This window comes from Anabas testudineus, unplaced genomic scaffold (genome assembly GCF_900324465.2).
Source record: "Anabas testudineus unplaced genomic scaffold, fAnaTes1.2 Contig99arrow_ctg1, whole genome shotgun sequence".
Taxonomy (NCBI): Eukaryota; Metazoa; Chordata; class Actinopteri; order Anabantiformes; family Anabantidae; genus Anabas; species Anabas testudineus.
Window position 1 is genome coordinate 1 of NW_022872819.1, and position 10,151 is coordinate 10,151.

General features: G+C 41.3%; 3 pseudogenes; all 3 read left to right on the forward strand.

Annotated features, from left to right (window-relative positions):
• The first annotated feature begins 1,504 nt into the window (after positions 1–1,504).
• On the forward strand, positions 1,505–2,973 carry LOC113151620 (annotated as a pseudogene).
• Positions 2,974–4,216: 1,243 nt separating this feature from the next.
• LOC113151613 lies at positions 4,217–6,132 on the forward strand (annotated as a pseudogene).
• A 1,252-nt stretch (positions 6,133–7,384) lies between these two features.
• On the forward strand, positions 7,385–9,300 carry LOC113151614 (annotated as a pseudogene).
• The last annotated feature ends 851 nt before the right edge of the window (positions 9,301–10,151 follow it).

Below are 10,151 nucleotides of genomic sequence, written 5' to 3' on the forward strand. Positions count from 1 at the left end.
TTTCAGTACGGTATCAGTCCTGTTGCACTCTCTTTTTGCAGTATTCCTATAAGTACACAAGCTCACAGATTTAGTGTCACTGTATTGTACAATTTCAGACAGCAATCACTTGCCTGTCCTGTAATACGCTCCTTTTTGGACATATTCCCCCGGAAACTATTCTTCAGGAATGATCCGTGCATACAAGGAAAGAATATACGGACCAACTGAGACCGTAGAACTGTACCAAGAAGAAAGGGAGCGATAGACAAAGACAGGAAATGAGATTCCAAGTTGGTTGATGCGTTGGTCAATATGTATTGAAGGCAGAATAATGATTCTAAGACTGAAGCTTGTTGTCTATTCTTAGTATGTTTTATTTTTGGCTTGTTTCTAAGGGTCGGCGGCTCCAGGCCGTGCTTTTCACCTAATACAGAGGCCTCGAGAGAGTGCGGACGTAAGGAAGGGCCTTGCCTTTTCTCCCGAGGCAATGTGTACTGAGTGCCTGTTACGGACACAGATCATTTCTTCTGCAGACATAGTTTCCTGGCATGAAAATGTCAAAAATGGAGCGTGTAATACGGACAGAGGCAAGTAAATTATGCTGTCTGAAAAGTACAACTACAGTTTGACAACTATAAATAGTTGTTAAGACTTGCTGCTTAGGAATACTTGCAAAACAATGAGGCACACAGGACTATACTGTACTGAAACTGTACATCTACTTTTTTTGTTTTCTGCTACGGAATCTCGTGTTAAGGTCCATCTGGCCATCCATTACTAATCACAATGCCTGTATCTGTGTGTAAACACATAACTGTGCTCCAATGTGACTAATTTCACTTTGAATATAGTTATTTTCATTATCAACACATTCTCGAAAGGCAACTTGACATTATGATAAATCATGATCTTACTTATGTCTCCACCTCTTTCTGGTCATTTAGAGCTGACATCTACCACTGTCTAATACACACCCCAACAAATACTTCAGTTTGTTTTTTAGGAACATTTATAAAGCTGACATTTAACTTTTCCTAATTACATTTTATTACTTGTTTTTTACCATCCTTTTTTTGTGGAGTACTAATACTAAATCTTGATTGGAAGGTGGATGTTAAGTAACTCTTATTGGATCTGTCATTGGAAGTGTACTCAACTGGTTGGAATTTTAAATTTTATTGTGACATATGTGATTTTTACATAGTTGGTTAGATTTCCTGTTTTTTTTAAAATCAATAATAAAAGACGAATTTCCACAATAACAAAGATAAAACGTTTCCAATGTTGTACGTCCAATATTTATAAAGTTATACATGTTTTGAAACATACAGATAAAAGATACTTTACCGAGACTACACCTGTAGAACTGCAATCAAAGAATCTAATCATTTGCAAGACATGGAGAATGAATCTTCCAGTTATTGTCTGCTTTTTCAATAGTATGAAGTGCAGAAATATTATTCTAATACTGAATCTTGTTGTCTTTTCTTCTATGTTTTATTTTTGGCTTGTGTTGTCTCAGGTCGGAGTCTCCATCTATTCAGAAGGATCTTGAGAATTCTCAACATGCAGCAGACTGGACGCAACTACTATAACCCCAGTGATCCACTCAACATCCCGCAGCACAGCTGACAATCTGGCCAGGCTACACAACCACCATTTTGCAGTATGAGTCATCCATCATGCTCTGTACTGATGTGAGCCACAAGTGCTTCGTAGTGAGACGGTCCTTGACTTTATGGGCAACCTGAGGCAGCAGTGTGGAAATCAACTTCCTGAGATTTGTGCCAAGGAGTTGATTGGACTTAAGGGCTCACCAAGTAAAAACAACAAACCACAGAATTGATGATATTGCATGGATCAACTCCCAACAACCTTTCAAGAGAGGGGACACAGACATTTCCTTCAAGACATCAAGATGCGAGCTGACTTCAATATCATGAAGGACTTGAGCACCCACACTAGACTCACCCCAGAGCAGAGGGAGGGCCGCCTTTAACAGATTTGTCTCTAATATTCAAAGGAATGCTGATGCACAGGCAGGATTGGATAAGTGGGGACTCAACTTGATAAGCAACTCTTAAATCTGACTAGCAGGGTCCTGCCAGGGGAGAGGATCTTTCCAGGGACCAAGATCGTATGAGTACAACCCTAGGGCAGCTGATTTGTTCCAAGAGATGTGTGGGGTGCCTCTGATCAGCTCTCCACCTCTGAATAATTGGCTTGTGTTTCACCACTCGTCGAAACGGCAATGAAACCCAGTCCCTCCTGCAGACCCTCAACAAAGTCTCAGGTCCTCTTGGTATCCGCATCCAGAGAGCTGTCATGATATGTAGGAAGACCATCAGGAGTCCCTCCTCAGAGCTGTGGTTCTTCCCAGCAACAGGAAAGACAAGTACGACAGCGTCAAGAAGTATCTTTTTGTGGACTGTCCCACTCCCAGGCCAGTGTGTGGTGTCCCGTACCCTCAGCCGACCTCAGGCACTTATGACTGTGGCTACAAAGATTGCACTACAGATGGCTTGTAAGATGGGAGGAGAGCTCTGGAGCGTAGAAATCCCTCTCAAACAACTGATGATTGTGGGCATTGACTGCTACCATGACACAATAGGTGGGAAAAGGTCCATTGGAGCTCTAGTGGCCAGCCTCAACCAGAGCATGAGCAGAAAGTTCTCTAAGTGTGTGCTACAGCACAAGGGCAGGAAATCATGGACGGACCTGAAGATTGCCTTAACTGGTGCACTGAAAGACTATCTGAAATTCAACAACTCCCTGCCATCACGAATCATTGTGTACCGAGATGGAGTGGGAGATGGCCAGCTGCAAGGCGTGGTCAACTATGAGGTTTCACAGATCATAGACTCAATCAAGTCTATGGGGCATGACTATGTGCCCAAACTGAGTGTGGTGGTGGTGGTGAAGAAGCGCATCAGCAGCAGGTTCTTTGCACACATCAATGGGAATGTGTTGATAATGAAATTACTATATTAAATGTGAAATTAGTCACATTGGAGCACAGTTATGTGTTACATACACATTACAAGGATTTGATTAGTATGTATTCCAGATGGACCTTAACACTCGAGTTCCGTAGCAGAAAACAAAAAAAGCTATGATTGTACAGTTTCGTACAGTATCAGTCCTGTTGCCCCATCTGTTTGCAAGTATTCCTATAAGTCCAGCAAGCTTTCACAATATATAGTGTCAAACTGTAGTGGTACATTTTCAGACAGCATCCTATTCTTTGACATATTCAATCCCAGGAAACTATTTGCAGAAGAATGATCCGGTGTCCGTAACAGGCACTCAGTACACTCATTGCTGCAGGGAAAAAGCACGGCCCCCTTACAGTCCTGCACTATCTCGAGGCTCGTATTCAGGTGAAAAGAACTCTGGCATGGGAGACTCCGACCTGAGACAAACAGCCAAAAATAAAACATAAAAAAGAAAAGACAACAGATTCAGTATTAGAATAATTATTTCTGCACTTCAATACATATTGAAAAGCAGACATAATTGGAAGATCATTCCATGTCTTTGCAATATCGATCTCCTTTTATTCTTTGGTAGCAGTTCTACAGTTGTCTTAGTCTGGTCAAGTTAATTCTTTCATCTGTATGACACAGGATCATTTCTTCTGCAGAAATAGTTTCCTGGGATGAATAATGTCAAAAATGGAGCTGTATTACAGGACAGGCAAGTAGAATTTGCTGTCTGAAAATGTACAACTACAGTTTGACACTATAATATTGTGAAAGCTTGCTGGACTTATAGGAATACTTGCAAAACAGATGAGGGCAACAGGACTGATACTGTACTGAAACTGTACAATCATAGCTTTTTTTGTTTTCTGCTACGGAACTCGAGTGTTAAGGTCCATCTGGAATACATTACTAATCAAATCCTTGTAATCTGTGTGTAACACATAACTGTGCTCCAATGTGACTAATTTCACTTTTAATATAGTAATTTCATTATCAACACATTCTCAAAGGCAACTTTGACATTTATCATGATCATTACTTATGATTGACCACGATTTCTGGTCATTGAGCTGCATATAACCACTGTCTAATACACACCGCAACAAATACTTGCAGTTGTTTTAGGAACATTTATAAAGCTGGACATTGAACGTGAATATATAATTTACATTTTGGAAACTGGAAGTCATTTGTTAGACATCCTGTTGGAATTTGGAGTACATAAGACTAAATCTTGGATTGGAAGTTGGATGTTAAAGGTAAATCTTGGATTGGAAGTTGGAAGGTAAAAGATAGCTCGAACTTTGGAAGTTGAAAAGTGGAGGGCAGATGTGATTTTGTACATAGTTGGTTAGATTTCCTGTTTGTTGTTTAAAATCAAATATAAAAGACGAGATTGTCCACAATAACAAAGATAAAACAGGTTTCGACAATGTGTATGCGTCCAATATATTTATAAAGTTATACATGTTTTGAACATACAGATGAAAGAATATCACTTGACCAGACTGAGACACTGTAGAACTGTACCAAAGAATAAAAGAGATCGATATTGCAAAGACATGGAGAATGATCTTCCAAGTTATTGTCTGCTTTTTCAATATGTATTGAAGTGCAGAAATAATTATTCTAATACTGAATCTTGTTGTCTTTTCTTCTATGTTTTATTTTTGGCTTGTTGTCTCAGGTCGGAGTCTCCATCATATTCAGAAGGATCTTGAGAATTCTCAACATGCAGCAGATTGGACGCAACTACTATAACCCCAGTGATCCACTCAACATCCCGCAGCACAGGCTGACAATCTGGCCAGGCTACACAACCACCATTTTGCAGTATGAGTCATCCATCATGCTCTGTACTGATGTGAGCCACAAAGTGCTTCGTAGTGAGACGGTCCTTGACTTTATGGGCAACCTGAGGCAGCAGTGTGGAAATCAACGCTTCCCTGAGATTTGTGCCAAGGAGTTGATTGGACTTATAGTGCTCACCAAGTAAAACAACAAAACCTACAGAATTGATGATATTGCATGGGATCATACTCCCAACAACACTTTCAAGAGAGGGGACACAGACATTTCCTTCAAGACATCAAGATGCGAGCTGACTTCAATATCATGAAGGACTTGAGCACCCACACTAGACTCACCCCAGAGCAGAGGGAGGGCCGCCTTAACAGATTTGTCTCTAATATTCAAAGGAATGCTGATGCACAGGCAGAATTGGATAAGTGGGGACTCAACTTTGATAAGCAACTCTTAAATCTGACTAGCAGGGTCCTGCCAGGGGAGAGGATCTTCCAGGGACCAAGATCGTATGAGTACAACCCTAGGGCAGCTGATTTGTCCAAAGAGATGTGTGGGGTGCCTCTGATCAGCTCTCCACCTCTGAATAATTGGCTTGTGTTTCACACTCGTCGAAACGGCAATGAAACCCAGTCCCTCCTGCAGACCCTCAACAAAGTCTCAGGTCCTCTTGGTATCCGCATCCAGAGAGCTGTCATGATTATGTATGAAGACCATCAGGAGTCCCTCCTCAGAGCTGGTGGTTCTTCCCAGCAACAGGAAAGACAAGTACGACAGCGTCAAGAAGTATCTTTTTGTGGACTGTCCCACTCCCAGCCAGTGTGTGGTGTCCCGTACCCTCAGCCGACCTCAGGCACTTATGACTGTGGCTACAAAGATTGCACTACAGATGGCTTGTAAGATGGGAGGAGAGCTCTGGAGCGTAGAAATCCCTCTCAAACAACTGATGATTGTGGGCATTGACTGCTACCATGACACAATAGGTGGGAAAAGGTCCATTGGAGCTCTAGTGGCCAGCCTCAACCAGAGCATGAGCAGAAAGTTCTCTAAGTGTGTGCTACAGCACAAGGGGCAGGAAATCATGGACGGACTGAAGATTGCCTTAACTGGTGCACTGAAAGACTATCTGAAATTCAACAACTCCCTGCCATCACGAATCATTGTGTACCGAGATGGAGTGGGAGATGGCCAGCTGCAAGGCGTGGTCAACTATGAGGTTTCACAGATCATAGACTCAATCAAGTCTATGGGGCATGACTATGTGCCCAAACTGAGTGTGGTGGTGGTGGTGAAGAAGCGCATCAGCAGCAGGTTCTTTGCACACATCAATGGGAATGTGTTGATAATGAAATTACTATATTAAAGTGAAATTAGTCACATTGGAGCACAGTTATGTGTTACACACAGATTACAAGGATTTGATTAGTAATGTATTCCAGATGGACCTTAACACTCGAGTTCCGTAGCAGAAAACAAAAAAAGCTATGATTGTACAGTTTCAGTACAGTATCAGTCCTGTTGCCCTCATCTGTTTTGCAAGTATTCCTATAAGTCCAGCAAGCTTTCACAATATTATAGTGTCAAACTGTAGTTGTACATTTTCAGACAGCTCCATTTTTGACATTATTCATCCCAGGAAACTATTTCTGCAGAAGAAATGATCCTGTGTCCGTAACAGGCACTCAGTACACTCATTGCTGCAGGGAAAAAGCAACGGCCCTCCTTACAGTCCTGCACTATCTCGAGGCCTCTGTATTCAGGTGAAAAGAACTCTGGCATGGAGACTCCGACCTGAGACAACAAGCCAAAAATAAAACATAAAAGAAAAGACAACAAGATTCAGTATTAGAATAATTATTTCTGCACTTCAATACATATTGAAAAAGCAGACAATAACTTGGAAGATCATTCTCCATGTCTTTGCAATATCGATCTCTTTTATTCTTTGGTACAGTTCTACAGTGTCTCAGTCTGGTCAAGTTATATTCTTTCATCTGTATGACACAGGATCATTTCTTCTGCAGAAATAGTTTCCTGGGATGAATAATGTCAAAAATGGAGCTGTATTACAGGACAGGCAAGTAGAATTTGCTGTCTGAAAATGTACAACTACAGTTTGACACTATAATATTGTGAAAGCTTGCTGGACTTATAGGAATACTTGCAAAACAGATGAGGGCAACAGGACTGATACTGTACTGAAACTGTACAATCATAGCTTTTTTTGTTTTCTGCTACGGAACTCGAGTGTTAAGGTCCATCTGGAATACATTACTAATCAAATCCTTGTAATCTGTGTGTAACACATAACTGTGCTCCAATGTGACTAATTTCACTTTTAATATAGTAATTTCATTATCAACACATTCTCAAAGGCAACTTTGACATTTATCATGATCATTACTTATGATTGACCACGATTTCTGGTCATTGAGCTGCATATAACCACTGTCTAATACACACCGCAACAAATACTTGCAGTTGTTTTAGGAACATTTATAAAGCTGGACATTGAACGTGAATATATAATTTACATTTTGGAAACTGGAAGTCATTTGTTAGACATCCTGTTGGAATTTGGAGTACATAAGACTAAATCTTGGATTGGAAGTTGGATGTTAAAGGTAAATCTTGGATTGGAAGTTGGAAGGTAAAAGATAGCTCGAACTTTGGAAGTTGAAAAGTGGAGGGCAGATGTGATTTTGTACATAGTTGGTTAGATTTCCTGTTTGTTGTTTAAAATCAAATATAAAAGACGAGATTGTCCACAATAACAAAGATAAAACAGGTTTCGACAATGTGTATGCGTCCAATATATTTATAAAGTTATACATGTTTTGAACATACAGATGAAAGAATATCACTTGACCAGACTGAGACACTGTAGAACTGTACCAAAGAATAAAAGAGATCGATATTGCAAAGACATGGAGAATGATCTTCCAAGTTATTGTCTGCTTTTTCAATATGTATTGAAGTGCAGAAATAATTATTCTAATACTGAATCTTGTTGTCTTTTCTTCTATGTTTTATTTTTGGCTTGTTGTCTCAGGTCGGAGTCTCCATCATATTCAGAAGGATCTTGAGAATTCTCAACATGCAGCAGACTGGACGCAACTACTATAACCCCAGTGATCCACTCAACATCCCGCAGCACAGGCTGACAATCTGGCCAGGCTACACAACCACCATTTTGCAGTATGAGTCATCCATCATGCTCTGTACTGATGTGAGCCACAAAGTGCTTCGTAGTGAGACGGTCCTTGACTTTATGGGCAACCTGAGGCAGCAGTGTGGAAATCAACGCTTCCCTGAGATTTGTGCCAAGGAGTTGATTGGACTTATAGTGCTCACCAAGTAAAACAACAAAACCTACAGAATTGATGATATTGCATGGGATCATACTCCCAACAACACTTTCAAGAGAGGGGACACAGACATTTCCTTCAAGACATCAAGATGCGAGCTGACTTCAATATCATGAAGGACTTGAGCACCCACACTAGACTCACCCCAGAGCAGAGGGAGGGCCGCCTTAACAGATTTGTCTCTAATATTCAAAGGAATGCTGATGCACAGGCAGAATTGGATAAGTGGGGACTCAACTTTGATAAGCAACTCTTAAATCTGACTAGCAGGGTCCTGCCAGGGGAGAGGATCTTCCAGGGACCAAGATCGTATGAGTACAACCCTAGGGCAGCTGATTTGTCCAAAGAGATGTGTGGGGTGCCTCTGATCAGCTCTCCACCTCTGAATAATTGGCTTGTGTTTCACACTCGTCGAAACGGCAATGAAACCCAGTCCCTCCTGCAGACCCTCAACAAAGTCTCAGGTCCTCTTGGTATCCGCATCCAGAGAGCTGTCATGATTATGTATGAAGACCATCAGGAGTCCCTCCTCAGAGCTGGTGGTTCTTCCCAGCAACAGGAAAGACAAGTACGACAGCGTCAAGAAGTATCTTTTTGTGGACTGTCCCACTCCCAGCCAGTGTGTGGTGTCCCGTACCCTCAGCCGACCTCAGGCACTTATGACTGTGGCTACAAAGATTGCACTACAGATGGCTTGTAAGATGGGAGGAGAGCTCTGGAGCGTAGAAATCCCTCTCAAACAACTGATGATTGTGGGCATTGACTGCTACCATGACACAATAGGTGGGAAAAGGTCCATTGGAGCTCTAGTGGCCAGCCTCAACCAGAGCATGAGCAGAAAGTTCTCTAAGTGTGTGCTACAGCACAAGGGGCAGGAAATCATGGACGGACTGAAGATTGCCTTAACTGGTGCACTGAAAGACTATCTGAAATTCAACAACTCCCTGCCATCACGAATCATTGTGTACCGAGATGGAGTGGGAGATGGCCAGCTGCAAGGCGTGGTCAACTATGAGGTTTCACAGATCATAGACTCAATCAAGTCTATGGGGCATGACTATGTGCCCAAACTGAGTGTGGTGGTGGTGGTGAAGAAGCGCATCAGCAGCAGGTTCTTTGCACACATCAATGGGAATGTGTTGATAATGAAATTACTATATTAAATGTGAAATTAGTCACATTGGAGCACAGTTATGTGTTACATACACATTACAAGGATTTGATTAGTAATGTATTCCAGATGGACCTTAACACTCGAGTTCCGTAGCAGAAAACAAAAAAAGCTATGATTGTACAGTTTCAGTACAGTATCAGTCCTGTTGCCCTCATCTGTTTTGCAAGTATTCCTATAAGTCCAGCAAGCTTTCACAATATTATAGTGTCAAACTGTAGTTGTACATTTTCAGACAGCAAATTCTACTTGCCTGTCCTGTAATACAGCTCCATTTTTGACATTATTCATCCCAGGAAACTATTTCTGCAGAAGAAATGATCCTGTGTCCGTAACAGGCACTCAGTACACTCATTGCTGCAGGGAAAAAGCAACGGCCCACCTTACAGTCCTGCACTATCTCGAGGCCTCTGTATTCAGGTGAAAAGAACTCTGGCATGGAGACTCCGACCTGAGACAACAAGCCAAAAATAAAACATAAAAGAAAAGACAACAAGATTCAGTATTAGAATAATTATTTCTGCACTTCAATACATATTGAAAAAGCAGACAATAACTTGGAAGATCATTCTCCATGTCTTTGCAATATCGATCTCTTTTATTCTTTGGTACAGTTCTACAGTGTCTCAGTCTGGTCAAGTTATATTCTTTCATCTGTATGACACAGGATCATTTCTTCTGCAGAAATAGTTTCCTGGGATGAATAATGTCAAAAATGGAGCTGTATTACAGGACAGGCAAGTAGAATTTGCTGTCTGAAAATGTACAACTACAGTTTGACACTATAATATTGTGAAAGCTTGCTGGACTTATAGGAATACTTGCAAAACAGATGAGGGCAAC